Here is a 19508-nt window from a genome sequence, read left to right on the forward strand (position 1 = left end):
GATCATGTTCTCTTCTTGTGAAGAGCCAGCAGTGCACAGTGGCAGTTACAACCCACTGTAGCTGACAGAAGCATGATGTGAGCAAGAGCTTGTTGTCAGAGCAGCAGGAATACTGTGGAGAGTGGGCGATGCTGGCAAGGGGTTTATTTACAGATGCAAACAGGACGGGGCTGCTGGGAAAGTGCCTCGAGCTATTTATTTTTTCAGCATCAGTTTCATTACATGATTATGATAATGCGAAGATGCTAACAGCTCACAATCCAGGCAGCAGGCTAGAAAAATTACTTTATAAACTTCTCGACCAATTACAAAAAGCAAAAGCATGTTGACAGTAGTTCTATCCAGTCATCATAAGCACACGTAGCTTTGGTTAAAACAATGCCTGCTTCTTTTGAATACAATACCCATTTGTAAGAGACAACCCACCGAGCTCCATTCTTAAGCTTAACCTTCCTAATATCATGCTAGATAAACTTTCTGCAACTTAGAAAGCTATCTCGACAAGCATTAATACATAGGCTATTGTTCTATTTGTCCTTGCCTTTTCTACTGTTTAAATAATTTTTCTGCTGACCTATCTCAGGAGTGTTGCTTGAGCACTGTTTAGCCCCTCCCAAAATTCTGTCCATTGACCCCTTCTTCACTGTCCAGTGGGGGAGTTTACTTCCTCCATTTCTGCTGTCTCTGAGGCCTGCCTTTTGCAGCTTTCCTAAAACCCTCTGATTTTATGAATTCCCACAATTCTCCCTCTCTGTTCACCCAAAAAGAAACCTTCATAATTGTGTCGTTTATTACTTGTGTTTTGTAGCCTTACTATAATCGTTTTGCTTATTATCAGCTTAAAGCATGTTCTTGCTGGCACTAAGCATTGCTATATTACAACACAGCAATTTAATGCTGTGAAGGTCTAGTCAGTGGAAAGGGCATAATTCATGCCTGACAATAGTTACAAGGCATTGTTCCAAAAACTCTGTGGATTCCCGGGTCCTAACTCAAAACCTTCCTCCATTTCTATACTTTCATCCACCATCTCCGTGAGATTTCGAGCACTTTCTGTGAATCTACTTCTTACTTCTCTCTCTTGTATGATAAAAACTTCTTTGACAGTTTTGTTCATCATTCGTCACACACACTGAATTATACAGGGTAGAACTATTAATACTACTACCAAAACAGCACTGTGTTGAGCTGAGTTTGGAGTGTTTCCTTGGCTCCTTGTGTTGTTCACTCATCACTGATGCTCTAAACAAAGGCTTACAGGGCTGTGGTTGCAAACAAGCAATGTGAAGTTTGAAGAGAAGTGTTTTGCTGTCTCTTTCTGTTGCAGGAGGGAGAAATCGGGCCGAATTGTTCGGCCGAAATCAAGGTGACTTTCAAACCCCTGGAAGGACTGGAGTACCTAAGTGTGGCTTACTGCAGCATCTCAGGTGCAGCTCCTTTGCTTCTCTCCCCCTCAGTGAAGCCATGGTGCAAGCCTGAGCCCACTGGACTCCCATGGAAGGTCTGGGAAGAGTCCCTGGTCAGCAGGGCAGTGCTGGCACATCTCCCCTGGCCCTGCAGCTCCCAGGGAGTCTCCCGTGCCAGGCCAGGGCTCAGGATCCTGTCTGGATCCCAGAACAGCCCAGGCAGTGCAGGGAGAGATTTTCATGCCATGGCTCTGCCAGCATTCCCTCAAAGGCCAGAGAGCTCCAGAGCAGAACAGCTTCAGTGAACAAGCACTGAGCCCCTCCATGTGATTGTGTTCACAGGGGTTCGAGGATGAGGGAAGAGACAAGGGTCTGACTCCATGTTTCAGAAGGCTTGATTTATTATTTTATGATATATATTGTATTAAAACTATACTAAAAGAATAGAAGACAGGATTTCATCAGAAGGCTAGCTAAGAATAGCAAAAGAAAGAATGATAACAAAAGCTTCTGTCTCGGACAGAGCGTTTGAGCCAGCTGACTGTGAATGGCCATTAATTAGAAACAATTCTATGAGACCAATCACAGATCTACCTGTTGCATTCCACAGCAGCAGATAATTATTGTTTACATTTTGTTCCTGAGCCCTCTCAGCTTCTCAGGAGAAAAAATCTTAAGGAAAAGATTTTTCAGAAAATCTCATGGCCACACCTCCAGGATGGGTCCATTTGACATGGATCCATCATCAGGCAGCAGGAGCTGAGTTAGAAATGGGCTCCCTGAGCCTGGATCACCTCCCACTGCCCAGACACCAGCAGAGCAGAGGTGACTGAGCCCCCCTGAGCCCAGGGTGTTGGTAGAGGGAGCAGCCTTGGCTAGCAGCTGCTTCTCTCCCTGTGTGGGAATTGAGCCCTTGCAGCTCTGTCTGTGGAAACAGAACACAGTGCTGAGTGTCAGGAGTTGGGGACTTTGGCAACAAAGTCCTGTGCTCCTGGGCCAGGGAGTTTGGTAATTGCCAAACTCTTTATGAGCTCTGTGCCTTCACTGAATGGATTTCAAAGCTCCTCTAAGTGCATGGGAAGGAAAGCACAGAATCACAGTATGTTAAGAATGGAATGGACCTTAAAGGCCTCTGTGCAGGGACACCTCCCACTAGATCAGGCAGCTCCAAGCCCCATCCAGCCTGGCTTGGAACACTTTCAGGGCTGGAACCTCCACAACGCCCCTGGGCAACCTGCTCCAGTGTCTCACCACCCTCACAGTAAAAAAATTCTTCCTAATATCTAACCTAAATTTCCTTTCTTTCAATTTCTACCTGTTAGTCATTGGCCTGTCACTACAGGGCAGCAGAGATGTTTTAAACTCAGCAGACTGGTGGCTGAAATGGGAAAGCAGCCCAAGGAATGGGTTAGAAATTGCAAGTGAGGGAAGAGAAGGGTCCATATCTTCTCCTGCAGCATCAGGAGCTGGTTGCATCCAGCTCAGAGTCAGGGACTAGCACTGAGGCAGCCTGGAAAATCCAGTGGAGCAGAGGGAATGATTGTACTGCAATGGACATCTCTCCCCAGGCCGTGAGAGCAGGCTGCCCCTGCACCTCTCAGGGGAAGGCCAAGGACCCTTGATTGAATTCAGCTCTCCTACTCTGAACCTTGGGAACATTTCTATCGACAACTCCTATGTCTATGAGGTGAGCAGCAGGGCTTGGGGTGGATCCTGATGGCTCCTGAGGCAGCAGCAAGCCTGGTGGAGCTGTGGAATTGCTGCCAGCCTGGGCAGTTGTGAGCCGGGAATATTTGATGTACTGGTGAAATCTGGGGGGGTCTGAAAGGTGTCTGTTGTTCCTGAAGCCCCAGTTCCTTCTTTGGGGATCAGCTGGGAGGTTTCCTGCAAAACAACCCCTTGGCACATGAAACCAAGCCTGGGTCAAAAAGGGATGTTCAGAGGCTTTTGTGGCAGTGCCAGACACAAGGCACCTTTGGACTGGGCTGTTCAGAAGCAGCTGCAACAAACTGGCTGCCTTTGAGCTTCAGCCCACTGCCATCAGCTCCCAGTCAAGTGTCTCCTGATTATTGCTGCAAGTCACAGGAAAGCCATCCAGCCTCCTGGCTCAGTGCTGGCCCTTGCAAAGGGCTTGGGAGTTCTTTCCCTTGCTGACCAGTCCCTCATCACACTTCAGCTTCGGTGCATCTCTGGCTCTAGAAAGAGAAAAGTGTTCCTGGGAATAAAGCAAATGATTTTTCTACTTATTTGCCTCCCTCCCAATAGTGTCAAGTTTGCAAAAAAAACCAAAGAGAGAGCAGCTGAAAGAGGTACAAAATGAGGCACTACATCATGCGAGACAATTCCAAAAGCTTGGCTGTGGGAGGCAAAGACACGCTGAGTTTTCTTACCAAAACGTGGTGCTGTCTGTACATTTTGATGCTGATGCCTCATAATCAATGTATTGTTTTCATGACATGGGAAAAGGTGGATGAGTAGATGGTGCTGTTGGAGCTGTGCTCACTGGGGCAGCAGCAGCTCTGGGGTGATTCTGCAATCAGCCCACGTTGCTCTCAGGGCCAGCTCTCAATGCGCTTGGTGCTGCTGAGCAGAGGGGCACTGCTCTGTGTCCATGGGATAAGCCAGGGTGACTGCAGTTCTGTGGAGTTACCACTGCTCTGCATGAAAACCCAAAGGCAGAACTCGTCCTGTTGTATTTTTTTTTTGCCATTCAAAGCATTGTCTGCCCTTTCTGTGTGTTAATTGCATCATTAAACAGTAACTCACAAGAAGGGAAGATTCCACATGTATTTCCATTTTGCTCTCTTGCTGCTGCAGGTGGAACTGATGAACCTAGGAGCTATTGATGCTCCCTTCATCTATATCCCTTCAGCTGCAAACGTGGGCTTCTGCTTCAAGTTTGCGCCTGAGCAGGGCATCATTGCAGCAGGTGGGAGCCAGATTATTCATATCTTCTTCAGTGCCACTGTGGTTGGGAGGTTTCAGGAGGAATTCCAGTTCAGTGTGGCTGGATCTTCTATGTCTGCAATCCTGGCTGTCAGGTGAGGACCCTGGGAGCTGGGTTGGCACATCTGTGGCTGTTTCTGGGACATCCCCCACCTACCTCCTTTTGGGGTTGAGCAGAGAAAAGAGGTGTTTCCTGAGGTCTGAATCTCTGCTGTGATCCTGGCATTGCCTTAGTGTGAGGATGTTAGCGTTCAGAAACACATAATCACGAGAATGATTCTATGCAGGTGCTTTTATTGAAGAGCTCTGGGTGTCAGGGGTACAAACCCAAATCTGACTCCTGACATGGGTTCAGGATGAACATGTTTTTATATTCTGTTGTTATATAACTTTCATGTTAATTATTAAACTTATATTGTTCTATTGTATACATAGATTTCATCCAAGCATGGGCTACTCGTGGTCCCTCTCAAACTTCTAACATAGTTTCTCATGATTCTTCTTATGATTAAACAATAATTATATTCAATTACTAAACAATCATCACATCTAACAATTATATCATTTATCATATACTGCTTACTGCAAGTTCACGTGATCTGGCAAACACAAAGCCTAACATTTTCAGAGTCTATTTTTAACATTTTTCCAGGGCCCCACTAAGTCTAGCTTCTTTCTAATTCCCCAAATTTTATGATTTTAAAACCTTTTACTATCAAGGATGCCTGCTGCCCTGTGTGGTACCTGGGAGCCGGAATGACTCCTCCCTGCAGGGATCTCCCTGTGCCTTGGGCCATGGCAGGCAGTGGGATGGATCAGCTTTGGGCAGCAGCTGCTCTGGGATGTCCCACCTGAACACCCAGCAAGGCTCCCAGGGCTTTGCAGATGGGCCAGCCTGGCTGATTCTGCAGCAGCAGCAGTGTTTGTAAAACCTTCTGTGAATAATCCATGCCAGATGTGCAGCAGCAGCAGTGTTTGTAAAACCTTGTGTGAATAATCCATGCCAGATGGGCAGCAGCAGCCTCAGCTCACCTCTCATGGCCATGCTGTGGGGCACAAGCTGTGCCCCCACCTCCTGTGCCCAGAGGGCTCTGGTGCCTCCTTTGCACAGCCAGCAAAGCGCTGATGTGGGAGTCAGGAGCTGTGCCAAGGACTTGGGCACCGTCCCGTGAGCTGGTGCCATGGCAAGAGACAATCCTGGCCCAGCCACAGGGAGAAGGGCGGATCATAGGGGAGGCAGAGCTCAGTGCTCAGCACCACAGCAGCACTGGACTTGTCCCTGCCAGCCTGAACCATGTGCTGCCAGGATAATGGAGTGGAAGCAGGAGAGCTGATGCTGGCTGCTCTGCAGCATTGGAGCTGGGCTGCTGCTCTTGGGCGCAAGGCAGTGAAGGAATGAAAGGAAACTGCAGTCGATTATACCAATGAGATGAGGGAGATGGATTTTAAAAAGCAAGAAAGTTATTACTGAGCAAAAGTGGTGAGTAGGTCTGCCCATAGTGGAGAAACAAGTCTGCTGGCTTTGTTTTTGGAGGAAAAGTGCTGCTTTTTTACTTTGGAAATCAAGAGGGAACCTTTCACCATGAAATAATTGATTCTCCTCTGTCCCACCCCCAAACTGCTCATGGGGTGTTTCTGCATAAGCAGCTTTCTCCTTGAGCAGGGGCAGGTGTCTCTTGTTGAGATGTGCAGAGCAGAGCCAGGGGCAGTCCTGTGAATACAATAGAGGACACAGCTCACTGGTTCTTGATTTTGAACCAAAAGGCAGAGTAGGCACTGATTGGCATCAATCATGAAATCAACTGGTGAGTGTTCTGCAGCTTCAAGTGCTGATTTCAGTGGATGTTGGTGGCTTTTGGAGTGTGTCTGCTGAGTTCAAGGACAGGTGAGGTGCTGTGCTAGATTCACAACAGACAAGTTTGGTTGTTGAAGCTCTTGCTCTTGGCTATGCCAGCTGGTGCACTGGTGACAAGCTGGTCCTTTCCTCTAGGATTCATCTGTCCCTGGGTAGAACTGTTGCTGCTCTTTTCAGAGGATGTTTGGGGCTCCCCTGGATTCATGTCTCAGAACTCTGTAATGATTGTATGGGTCAAACTCTCCTGAGAAAGCTCCTCCATGGGAACAGCAGTTCCAGTTAAGTAGGAGCAAAGCAGGAAAGGCTGCTTAGAGAAGTTTCTGGGGACACCTCTATGTCCATCACATTACAGATGGGGAAACTGTGTCGCTGGCTTGGGGCTATTTACAAATCAGAAACAGGATGGGGCTGCTGTGGAACGTGCCTTGAGCTGTTTTATTTTTCAGCATCAGTCTCATTGCATGGTTATGACAATGGGAAGATGCCACCAGCTCACATCTCAGGCAGCAGACTAAGAATTTAATGTTACAAGTTACTTTATATGTTTCTTGACCAATCCCACAAAGCAAAAGCACATTGAGAGTAGTTCTATCCAACCACTAGAGGCACACATACCTTTGGTTAAAACAATGCTTGCTTATTTTGAATACAATACCAGCTTGTAAGCCCTAAAACACAACGCACAGAGCTCCATTATTAAGCTTCAAACTTCCTAATATCTTGCTAGATAAACTTTTCTGTAGCTTAGGGATTTACTCTAGACAAGTGTTAATCCACAGATCATTGTTCTAATTGTCTTTGCTTTTCTACAGTTTAAATACTTTTTCTGCTGACCTATCTTATGGCTGCTTAGCTCTAATCAGAGTTCTGCTGTCTCTGGGGCCTGCCTTTTGCAGCTTTCCCAAACCCTCTAATTTTGTAGATTCCCGCAAAACGGAGGCACAGAGCCTCAGTGGGTGTTTGCTCAGAGTCCTTCATGGGACCACCAGCAGCTCAGGGGCTTTTCCTGCCTGCCCTGTGCCCAAAGCCCATCAGGGGCTGTTGGCTGCTGCCACTTGGCTTCAGCTGCCTCCTGTGCACAGGGCACTGTGCTGAGCACATGGTGCTGTGTTGGTTGGAAACACACAGTGCCCTGACATGAGGTTTTACACCCCTGAGCCACAAGAGCTTTGCTTTAATTCCCTTTAACCAAACCATTTCCTCCTGTGTCCTGGCCATGCAGGGGCTGTGTCACCGGACTGAGTTCACGCTTTGAGGTCAATGAGCTCGACTGTGGGGACATCTCCCCTGGTGAGTGTTTCCTGATCTGTGCCTTCCAAAATGGAGCACTTGAACATAAAAGCATCCCTCACTCATGGTCTGCCACAGCAGCCTCTTCAAGGTGTGAACTCCAGGGCTGCTGGGTGCCTCAGGTAGCATTTTGCCATTGTGAGATCCAATAGAAGCAAGGAATAGAAATTTTCTGGTGTCCCTGTCCTGCTTTAAAAGACACATGTCTGCCAAGGAAGGCAGGAATCTTCCTGGAATGGAGAGATGAGTCCCTCCCTCCAAATTATTATAGCCTTGAAATTGCAGGGCTTTCAGGCAAAAAGATGGGGAAAGGAATAACAGTTCTTTACTAGAATATGTCAGCACGAGCAACAACAAAACAACAGAAGTTTCCAACCTGCCAAGTGCTGTTTTTCCCCTTTGGTGTAGTTATGATGACAGGCAGGAGGAGCTGTGGGAGAGGAGAGGAGAGGAGAGGAGAGGAGAGGAGAGGAGAGGAGAGGAGAGGAGAGGAGAGGAGAGGAGAGGAGAGGAGAGGAGAGGAGAGGAGAGGAGAGGAGAGGAGAGGAGAGGAGAGGAGAGGAGAGGAGAGGAGAGGAGAGGAGAGGAGAGGAGAGGAGAGGAGAGGAGAGGAGAGGAGAGGAGAGGAGAGGAGAGGAGAGGAGAGGAGAGGAGAGGAGAGGAGAGGAGAGGAGAGGAGAGGAGAGGAGAAAGCCCACAGCCAAAACCCCTATCCCCCTTCCCAGGCCAAGGGGAGCATTCACTATGAAGCCTAAACCCTGAACAATGAAATTCATGAACTTTTTAAGAAAACTAATTGTCTTTCCTGATCTGCTTCTTCCTCACCCCGCATCAGCACTGAGGCAGTTGTTAAATTGCCTTTTGAATAAATGAAACAAGAAAGGCAGCAGCAATCCCAGTGGCCAGCATGGATGTGAGCTCATGTTGACTCACCCTTTGTGTGTCTTGAAAACAGTGGGAGTGTTGGCAGGCTGAACAGAGAATTTGACAGCTTGAATTCTCACAGTAAATGCTGGGTCTGGGTGCACACTCATCACTGAGAGAGAACTGGTGCTGGTTTGGGGCAGGGGAGGGAGCTCCTCCCCATCAGAGAGAGAGAGAAGCTTGCAGTGTTCAGCAGGGCTGGGAGTGGGCATTTCCAAGGCTGCAGCCTGGAATCAGTGTCAGAGGGAACTCAGTGACCATTAATTCCTCATGCAACTGTAGTTCAGATAACAAAGAGCTGAACTCAAATCACACTTTCACCCTTTCAGGCTATTCACAGCAGCAGTCATGCCATAATTGGTACCTAAATGGATATTGACATTTGTGTCCTTTTCCTAGGCTCTACCTACACTGTGACCTCTTCCCTCAGTAACACCTCCCCGGTGTCCTGTGCCAGCCTTTGGGGAGAAGCCCACTCCCCAAATCTCCAAATCCAGCCCAGCACCCTGGAGTTTGGCTGCCTGGTGGGTGGCACTGCAGAAGAAAAGTGTTCTCTGGAGATGACCAAGTGCAGCTCCCTCCCTGTCCAGCACCACTGGTCAATCTGTTCCAGCAGCCAGGAGAACAGCTTGAGGTATGTGCACCTTTGCCCTGTCCTCAAAGCTCTTCTTGCTGGTGTGTCAGGAAGGATGAAAGTTTGACAAGAAAGTCTCACAGATATGAATGCTTAGCATAAAGATTTTAAAATGTAGAGTCTGATGAAGGAATAGAGATGGAAGCAGGTTTTGATATAAAAGAAAAGAATTGCTGAGCCACTCTTACTGGATAACCAAGGAGACAAAGGGTGTGTTAGGCAGAAGGGGTTTTATGGCTTAGAGCAAAGGACAAACCCACCTCAAACAAGAAGATGTTTTTACCAAGCAGAAAGATAGCACAGGCAAACAAGTCAGCAAAGTTGCAAGTAGAAAAAAGGTCTGAGAATTTTACACTGTAAGAAAACTGAATAACAACTTCTAGCTTCAACTGTAATGTACTGACTTTGAGTGATTACATGACTTTGAGAACAATAACATGAATATGGTAATGACAGTAGTTATGATAGTGTTAGCGTTCAAAAACACATAATCACGGGGACTATATGCAGTGCTTTTTATTAAGAGCTCTGGGAATCGGGGTATATTCAACCCAAATCTGATTCCGACCATACATCCGAAATGATCATGTTTTATACTCTATCATTACGTAACTTTCACGTTATTAAACTTATATTGTTCTATTGTATACATAAATTTAGCCCCTCTCTGAATTTCCAACATAGTTTCTCATTATTCTCCTTATGGTTATATAATAATTACATTTAATTACTAAACAATCATCGCATCTAACAATTATATAATTTATCATACTGCTTACGCAGGTGCAGTTGATCTGGGAAAGCACAAAGCCTAACATTTTAGATTCAATCTTTCACTTTTTCCAGGGCTCCACTATCATTCTCCCCCCTTTGAAAGCATTTTCACTTCACTATAGGTGTAAATGTTTTCACTTGATACAGTCCTTTATTCCTCAGTTCGTACTTGGTTCTTCAAATCCCGAGTTGATGTAAACGTTGTCGTGGATGCTGTTACGAACTGGAGAACCAGAAGATGGTGGGCGTGGATCTCGTGTTAGTGGCTTTATTATCCTCTGGTTCCAGGATGTTTTCTTCTGTATCTCTCCCTTTAAGATGCTGTGAACTAACCAAATTGCTAAGAATACAATTAGTAAGACTATCACACTCTCAATGATAGATTTAATCCATGAACTCACATTCCACCCTAATCCTTTAAAGATTTTTCCTAACCAGCTTGTAGCCAAATCCTTTTGCTCTTCTTGTGCTTCATGCTCTATTTGTTTCAACTGATTGATGTCGCATTCTACATCTGCAGTTACATTTGGGATATGAACGCAGCAATGATCAACTTGTCCCTTTAAAAATCCACATACTCCATGCTCTTTCAGGAGTAACATATCTAGGGCTAATCGATTTTGTAAAGTCATTTTTGTGGTGGCTTGTAATTGTATATTTAATTCTTTAAATCCTTCCTGGGTGACTCTTGCCAGTCTACCTACCTGACCTGTAAGTTTGTACAGCATCTTTCTACTCTGATAGTTTGCTATAGGACCGAGCAATGACTCTAGGGCCCATCCAAATTTCACTCCACTAGAGGGTTCTTGCCAAGTGTCATCTGGATTTTCATTGTCTGGAACTTCTTGTCTTGCTCTTATCTGCAAAAGTTCATGTTTTCCATTAAATGGGGACTTTTTCCAAATTGGACATGAGGTTGGGAGGCCTAAAGTAATCTCCTTTACTTTCCTGTCTACAGGCAGATGTGTTGTCCAGGTACCATCACTTGCTGCCCATACAAATTGTCCTGGACCTCAGACTGTAACCCTGGTACACCCTATAATTACTCTATAATTCACTCTGCCTTGTTTATGTTTGATCCCTCTGCAAGCACAACCAATTTGTAGGGCTATTGCCAGGGGTGGCATCTGTTTTATCTCTTCATCATCTGAAGTGCAGTCGTAAGTTTTATTACATGCCCACCAACTTACTTTGTCTGCCCTCGTTCTGCTACTAATGTCAGTGTTCGTTATTGCTGGATCTGTTTCATTCTCGGGGCCTTCCCACTTAATACACCAAGGGGTGTTTGCCATATATTGGAATCTTTGAAGAATACTCACAGACCACGCACTGTCCCAAGGCTCTATCTGATCTTTTCTATCCTTGGCCTCACATTTCCATACCAGAGTGGTTTCTGTAACTTGCCTCGATTCGGGTATCTGTTTACATGTAATTGTTTTGTTCTTTTGTATTTCAGGTAGTTTTGATGTTATGATTCCCCAATTTACTGGATCTCCAGCTGCCTTTGGTATTGGCAGACAGGCAGTTATTTGACTGGTATTTTGCATTTTGGCAAAATCTTTGACTAATCCAATCATTACATTCTCAGCCCGAACTGCATTAGAAACCTTTATCACCTGTGTTTCTGTTTGTACCTCTCTCTTCATTCTAGAAGCAGAATTTGCATTCCACATCCCAAAGATACTAATAACCATAACGTTAGCACAATTACTGATAGCATTCTGAAAGCAATTAAACACATCTTATCTGCAGCCTTTGTTCATTCTGTGATCCAGGATGGACTTTCTTCACTCGGGTATAGTGAATCCAGGGGTCCACACCGGCTACTTTGACTGCTGTAAAGGTGGTCAGTAGTACCTGATGGGGTCCACTCCACTTTTCTTTCAGCGGTTCCTCGTTCCAGTTCTTGATGTACACCTCGTCTCCTGGATGTATATTATGAACTGGGTTCTCGAGAGTCAGTGGTCCATTCTACGCGATGATACTCTGGAGCCGAGCTAAAGTTTTCCCGAGAGACAGAACATAATTATACACTTCCTGCTTTCCTGTGACGTGTACATTAGGGTTAGGCTCAGAAGATTCATATGGTTTCCCATACAATATCTCATAATGACTGAGTGACATCCCACTCCTAGGCTTTATCCGAATCATCAACAGTGTTATTGGCAGAGCCTGGGGCCACTGCAATTTGGCTTCTTGGCATATTTTACTGATTTGCCTTTTTAGTGTCTGATTCATCCTCTCTACCTGTCCACTTGACTGGGGTCTCCACAGTGTGTGGAGGTCCCAAGTTATCCCCAGCAATCTACTTACCTCTCTTACTACTGTAGCTATGAAATGGGGTCCCCTATCTGATGATACCCCTAGGGGTACCCCGAATCTGGGAATAATCTCCTGTAGTAACCACTTAACTGTTTCCTTTGCTTGGTTCGTGCGACAGGGAAGGGCTTCTGGCCACCCAGACAATGTGTCCACCCCCACTAACAGGTATTTGTATCCTCGAGTCCTTGGTAGTTCTACAAAATCTACCTGCCAATAGTCTCCTGGCTCTATTCCTATCTGAATTCTTCCTAGCTGTGCCTGTCGCCTGACCACCAGGTTGTTTTCCAAGCAGATATCACATTTTGACATTACTGATTTTGCCATTGTTAACATCCGTACTGAAATTAAACTCTGCTTTAGCAATTTTACCAATGCTCTGCTCCTCAGTGACATTCATTATGTTTAATTTGTAGAACTTCTCTCATTATCAAGGGGGGGTACCACTATTTGTCCTTGTACAGTCACATACCATCCCTCTGAATTCTTTTGTGCATTTAGCAAACGTGCCAGTCTCTCATCTTCTACTGAATATTTTGGTTTTGGAGGCAAATTGAATTGGGATACATTAAGCTTCAAAGGTATCAATGCCAATGTTGTTTGTACCTCTCAAGCAACCTGTCGGGCTGCCCAGTCTGCCTTTCGATTTCCCTCACAGATTTTGGAGTTTCCTGATTGGTGTGCTTTGCAGTGTATGATTGCCACTTGTTCAGGTTTTGGTACTGCCTTTATCAATGGCAGGACTGCATCCTGATGTTTAATGTGCGTACCCGAGAAGATAACAGTCCTTTTTCTTTCCACAGTGCTCCGTGTACATGCACCACTCCAAAAGCATATTTTGAGTCAGTCCAGATATTTACCTTTTTCCCTTCACTTAATTCTAGTGCCCTGGTTAAAGGAACCAGTTCTGCCTTCTGGGCAGATGTATTTGGTGGTAATGCCTTTGCCTCCACTGTTGTATTGACTGTTGTTACCGCATATCCAGTGTATCTGGTTCCATTTTCCACGAAGCTACTCCCATTTGTAAACAACTCCCATTCCGGCTGCTCTAGTGGGATGTCTTTCAGGTCTTCTCTTGCTGAATAGGTGTACTCTATTACTTCTACACAGTCATGTTCTAATGGGCCTTCTTCAGTTGTGGTACATAGGAACAAAGCTGGATTCAAAAGGTTAGTTGTTTTTAATGTGACATCATCCTGCTCAGTCAGGACTACCTGGAATTTCATCATCCTGCTGGGAGATAGCCAATGGCCCCCCCTTTTGTTCTAAGACAGTGGTTACCATGTGTGGTACATAGACATCTATGTGCCTTCCCATAGTAAGTTTCCTGGCTTCTTGTATCAGGATCACAGTAGCTGCGACTGCCCGCAGACAGGGGGGCCACCCGGCACTTATGTTGTCGAGTTGTCTGGAAAAGTAGCCCACCGGCCTTTTCCAGCTTCCCAGACATTGGGTCAGGACTCCTAGTGCTAGGCGCAGCATTTCATGTACAAACGGCTGAAAATCTTTAGACAGATCAGGTAACCCTAATGCTGGAGCAGTTGTCAGTGCTTCCTTTAATTTTAGGAAGGCTTCTTTCTGTGGTTTGCCCCAGGTGAATGGCTGCGCCTTCTGAGCTTCATACAGGGGTTTTGCAATCAGTCCATAGTCCATGATCCACAAGTGACACCATCCTGCCATCCCGAGGAAGACTCGCAGCTCATGTAAATTCTGGGGCTCTAGAATAGCACAAATAGCTAGGATACGTATTACCGCGCCTGAGTGGGTCGCAGCTGGTGAGAGAGAGACGGTGAATCTTGTTTCTTGAATCAGAAGGCTTGATTTATTAAGATATTATATATAATACATTATGACTATACTAAATAAGAAAAAGGAGAGAGGTTTGCAGAGCAGCTAGGCTAGGCTAAGAATCGATAGAAAGAATCTACAACAAAATTGTGGCCAAGGACTCAGTCCCCTGGCTTGCACTTTGTGATTGGCCCTTAATTATAAACATAGAAAATGAGCCAATCAGGAAACTCCTGTTACATTCCACAGCATCTGATAATAATTGTTTACCTTGTCTTCTGAGGCCTCTGGCCTCCAGAAGATGCAGAAATCCAAAATAAAGGATTTCTATGGAGAAATGTCTGCGACATCTCACCTTTCTAAATTGTATAAAGTAAAAGAAAAATGCTCATGTGGAATGAACAGGGAATTCCTTCACCTATAAAATATAGGATACTAATAGATCACTAAAACAATGCTACAATATAAGAAAAAGGCAAGAAACAATGCAAAGAAAATTGAAGTCCATGCAGCTGAGTTTCAGGAAAGTCCATCAGCTGAAGTTGTTTCTTTTGGACATCTGAGAGTCCTTTTTGTCCTGAAACAGCATAACACAATTTTAAACAATTTAAAACAATTTTAACAATTTTTAGAATGTCCTTTACTGGCCCTTCAATGCTTCAGCGCTTCAGAGCTGCTGCCCACTATTTTCAATCTTTTTTTATTAATTTTAATTTTTTTTTTTAATTGAAAAACAAAAGAGCAGCAGCCGAGCAGAGCAGTGCCAGAGAAGGAAAGGCCTTGGGGGCCCTGGCCCATGCTGGACCAGGAACCCCAAAAACTGGCTCACAAAGGGGGACCAGGACCTGTAGGAGAAACCAGAGTCCCCAAAAACATTAGGAGGCCACGCAGTGGGGCCAGCCCAGGAACTATCTGAGCCCAACGGCCCAGGCCAAACCCATAAGGAAGGCTCTGCATATCCACAGGCCTGAACCCTGCTGCCAGCACAATGGCAGCACGCGTAATGAGACGCTTCCTTTCCCTTAAATGACTGAGGCATGCCAGCAGTGAGGAAATAGAAGCTGCCCTGAGAATCTTCATCTCGGGTCTGGGAATGTTTGTTTCCCACAGCAACACGGCACCACCCCCACCGGGCTGGGGACCAAAGGCAGAACTTTCGGGAGCCCCATCCCCCTCGCCCCTAGGGCCCAAGAGGGGCGGCAGAGATGGCAGCCTCCATGGGACAGCAACCGAAACACCACCCCCCAAACCGCCGAGAACGCCGAACTTAAAAACCGGCAGCTGGACTGCCACAAGAGTCAGCTGGCGGGCAGCCCCCGCTCCACTGAAGGAGAGACCTCCCACCGGGGCGGCTGCTGGGGCAGCTGGCCTGGGACGGCTCGAGCTTGAACAAGCCGCCGGTGCCATGGCAGTCTCTGACAACGGCAAAGCCGTTAGGATGTCCGGTGGAAGCAGTGGGGGGGAAGCCGGAACTGGGGAGGGAATCACGCTGATCGTAAGATCAGACGCGGGCTGCTCCGAGGGTCGCGTGGGTTCAGCGCCGTTTTCTGCCGCTGACTCTGGGACTGTCTCGGCTTGAGGCGGCGAGGACGCGCAGGAACACACCGCCGCCGCGTCCCCTAGCCCTGAAAGTGGCGGCAGGCACGGCACGGGGCCGGCGCCGTCCCCCGCCGCTGACTCCAGGGTCCGTTGCGGAGGCGCAGTCGCAGTCTCTGTCACAGCGCAAACAGGCAGCAGCGGAGCCGGGAGAAGCGGCGGAGCATTGCTGTTGCTTAGCAACAGGTCAATCGCCGGAAGTGCTGTCTCTTCTGCCTTCTCCGACACAGGCTCTTGCGGGGGCAGGGAGGCCGATGAAACCGTGGGCTTGACTGCCTGGAGAGGCGGAGATGGGATCTCCTGGAGGGACGGCTCTGGCAGGGGCATGAAGGAAGCCTCAGAGACCGGTGCCGCCCCCATGTCTGAAGGCGGAGTCTGAGAGGCCGGCTGGGGCTTGAGCGGCCATTCCCATCTCCCTGGAGAGAGAGAAGGGGGGGAAGGAGAAAACTCCATCTGAGCATGCTCCGGAGCAAGAGTAAAAAAAACTTCTTCATGCGGCGCAGTTTCGCCCCCCCCCGCCGTGAAGCAGGGGGGGGTGGGAAGCAGAATGTCCTCCCCCACCGCGTCTTCTGCCAAAGGCGGTGGAAACGGAGCTTGGCCATAACAGTTAGAGATCCATTGGAAAAACGCTGCTCTGCGTTTCAAAACTGGGAAAAGCTTTATAAATGCTGGGTAGATAGAAGGCAACACGCGTCCCTGACTGTAGACGCACTGGATAATCGAGTCCATGCACTCCCAGACAAAAACATCTAAAGCGTACAGGACATCAGTAAAGAACCCAAAAAGCTTTGCCCATCTAAAGAATCCATAGATATCTGTTTCTGACAAAAGGAAACGGTCTTCCCTGCACCAATGTTTCCAGAGGGCAATAAGATTCTCCTCTGAAGGGGAGAATTGAATCTCTTCTGGCAAGGCATGTGTCTGCCATATGAACAGCCACAAGCTACAAAGGGCTGGTTCATCAGGGATAGAAAAGTGAACAGTACCTTTTTCAAAAGTCCAGCTTGCTCTGGCCAGCTCCACAGGTCTGCTGCTCTTTTCCATCATCTCTCCTGAAGGTTTTCTAGAAGGTTCTCTTTGTGGTCAGCCTTGACTGTGAACTCTGTCCAAATCAGGATCTTCAGTTCTTCAGCTCCTGGCTTGAATCCACTTTTGTGGTCACTTCAAAGCAACCATCAAACGCCATACATACAGGATTTTACCCAGTGCAGCAATTTTGCTCCTCTGGTCTTATCAGATTAATTTCTGCTCTGACACGTCGGGTCACCAGATATTACTGCGCCTGTGTGGGCGCTGGTGGTGAGAGAGAGACGGTGAATCTTGTTTCTTGAATCAGAAGGCTTGATTTATTAAGATATTATATATAATACATTATGACTATACTAAATAAGAAAAAGGAGAGAGGTTTGCAGAGCAGCTAGGCTAGGCTAAGAATTGATAGAAAGAATCTACAAAGAAATTGTGGCCAAGGACTCAGTCCCCTGGCTTGCACTTTGTGATTGGCCCTTAATTATAAACATAGAAAATGAGCCAATCAGGAAACTCCTGTTACATTCCACAGCATCTGATAATAATTGTTTACCTTGTCTTCTGAGGCCTCTGGCCTCCAGAAGACGCAGAAATCCGAAAGAAAGGATTTCTGTGGAGAAATGTCTGCGACAGATACGGTTAGTACCTAGTTTTCGTTGCCCTTGTGAAATTTCACATCCCAGGTAAATCACAGCCTGTTGTGCAATTTGTGCCTTTCCTCTGGATACTTTATAGCCTCTCATTCCCAGTGAATTTAAAATCTCAATGGTTACCTTTATACAGGTTGCTCTTTCTTCTGTAGTTATTAGTATATCATCAACATACTGCAACAATAAGTATTGGTCTCTTGGTACTTGCCCATTTTTGGTCCAAATCTCCAGTTCCTTTGCCAGTTAGTTTCCAAATAGGATTGGCAAGTTCTTGTCGTGTCCAGGTGAGCTGGGTCTTTCTTCCGTTCCCTGGGTTTTTCCACTCAAAGACAAACGGTTTCCTACTTTCTTTGTCAAAGGGTATGCAGAGAAAGGCATCTTTAAATCAATTACAGTAAACCACTTATATATATCCTTTATGGATGTTAGCAATGTGTGAGAATTTGTTACCACTGGATAAATGTCCTTTTTATTTATTGCTCTCAAATCCTGCATTAATCTTTATTCACTTATTTGGTTTCTTTACTGGAAATATTGGTGGGTTAAATTCTATTATATATTTGTAGCGATTTCTTGAACCTGTTCCACAGGTTCAGTTAGTTATATTCTCCTAACACCATGGCTTTGGCAGCGTTTCCCTGCTGGAACTGATTGTCCTGGTGAAATAATTCTGGACAATCTTGCTTCCAATGTCCCACCCCATTGCAATATGCACATTGATTCAGGCTTAACCCCTGGGTAACTGGCCTCCTACCCCGACCACTCCTGCTACGTCCCCTGAAATTTGGGTTCCCTTTCCCCTGTATTACTGCTAAAAGATTCTGCTGCTGCCTTTTACTAGCTTCTTTTTCCCGATTGTTATATACCTTCCAAACAACCTCAAGTAACTTATCCAAATTCCTTAATTCTTCCCCTTCTAAATTTTGCAATTTTCTACGAATGTCGTCCTGTGATTGGCCCAAGAATATGAGAGCGAGCTGAACCTTTGCTTGCTCTGTATCCATTTGGAGGTCTGTATATTTCCTTGCTACCTCCTTAAGCCTCTCCAAAAACACAGTGGGAGATTCCTTCTTTTCCTGTTGAACCTCATATAGTTTGGACCAATTTATAGTTTTGGGCACAGCGTTCTGAACTCCTATTTGGATCCACTCTTGATATTTCCGTAATTTCCTCATATTGCACAATAAATTAGGGTCCCAATTTGGATCCTCAATTGGGAAAGTCACATCTAAATTCCCTGTTACCAGCCCATTTCTAATATCTTCTCTTGCCCTCTCTTTGGCTGCCTTAAGTACCATTTCTTTTTCAGTAGAATCCATCAGAGTATCTAATATTACTTGTATGTCATCCCAGTCAGGATTTTGAGTTTTCATAACCATTTTTACTACGCGTGCCACTTTATCAGGATTTTCTCTATAAGTTGCAGCTGACTGTTTCCAAATAACTAAGTCTGCCAGGGAAAAAGGCACTTTTACAAATACTGGCCCTTCCACTCCGACCCCTTGTCGCAAGGGGCAATCTCAGTCCGTTTTTGTTTGCTTATGCCTTTTCTATGCACAACTGGAGCAAGTTTTGCCCGACCCCGGGTTCTATGGGCTATTGGGGTCACTGATTCATTACCATTGCTATCTTTTTCACTTGCATACCTCTTTCCCCTTTTTATCACAGTTAAGTTTTGCTCATCTTCCGAGGAAGAGGGATCAGGTGATGATGGGAGAGGAGGATAAAGAGGAAAAGGTGTCTTAGACGAGACAGGTTAAGGACTAGGTCGGTGAGGAGCAGGTAGTGGGATAGGGACAGATGAAACAAGTGGGATAGGGTTAGGTTCTCTAGTAGTTCCTATTGGAGCTACATGTAAATCAATATGTATGTAATTTTCCCTACTCAAGCTTTCTTTTAACACCAAGTGTTCTAAACAACGTTCCTCACAAACCCCACACTTTGCAGATGTTTTAACCACTAATAATCCACATTCATCCTGCCATTCTGGCTTTCCCCATAAATAGAAAAACAGATCAACATATGGTACTTCATCCCATTTTCCTTCTTGCTTACAAAACAACATTAAACACGAAATAGTGTTATATTGCAGAGTACCGTATTTTGGCCATTTTTCACCATTCTCCATGGCATATTCTGGCCACCATGAATTACAATAATCAATCAACTTAGTTTTATGTAATTCTTCCACAAAGTTACCTTGTTTCCAATGTGCTAATAAGCACCCCAAAGGAGAATTTTGCGGGATAGGGGTGTTACTGCCCAAAATCCCTTGAAGTTTCTCCATTTCAAATACA

Source organism: Melospiza melodia, chromosome 30, assembly GCF_035770615.1.
Source record: "Melospiza melodia melodia isolate bMelMel2 chromosome 30, bMelMel2.pri, whole genome shotgun sequence".
Classification (NCBI taxonomy): Eukaryota; Metazoa; Chordata; class Aves; order Passeriformes; family Passerellidae; genus Melospiza; species Melospiza melodia.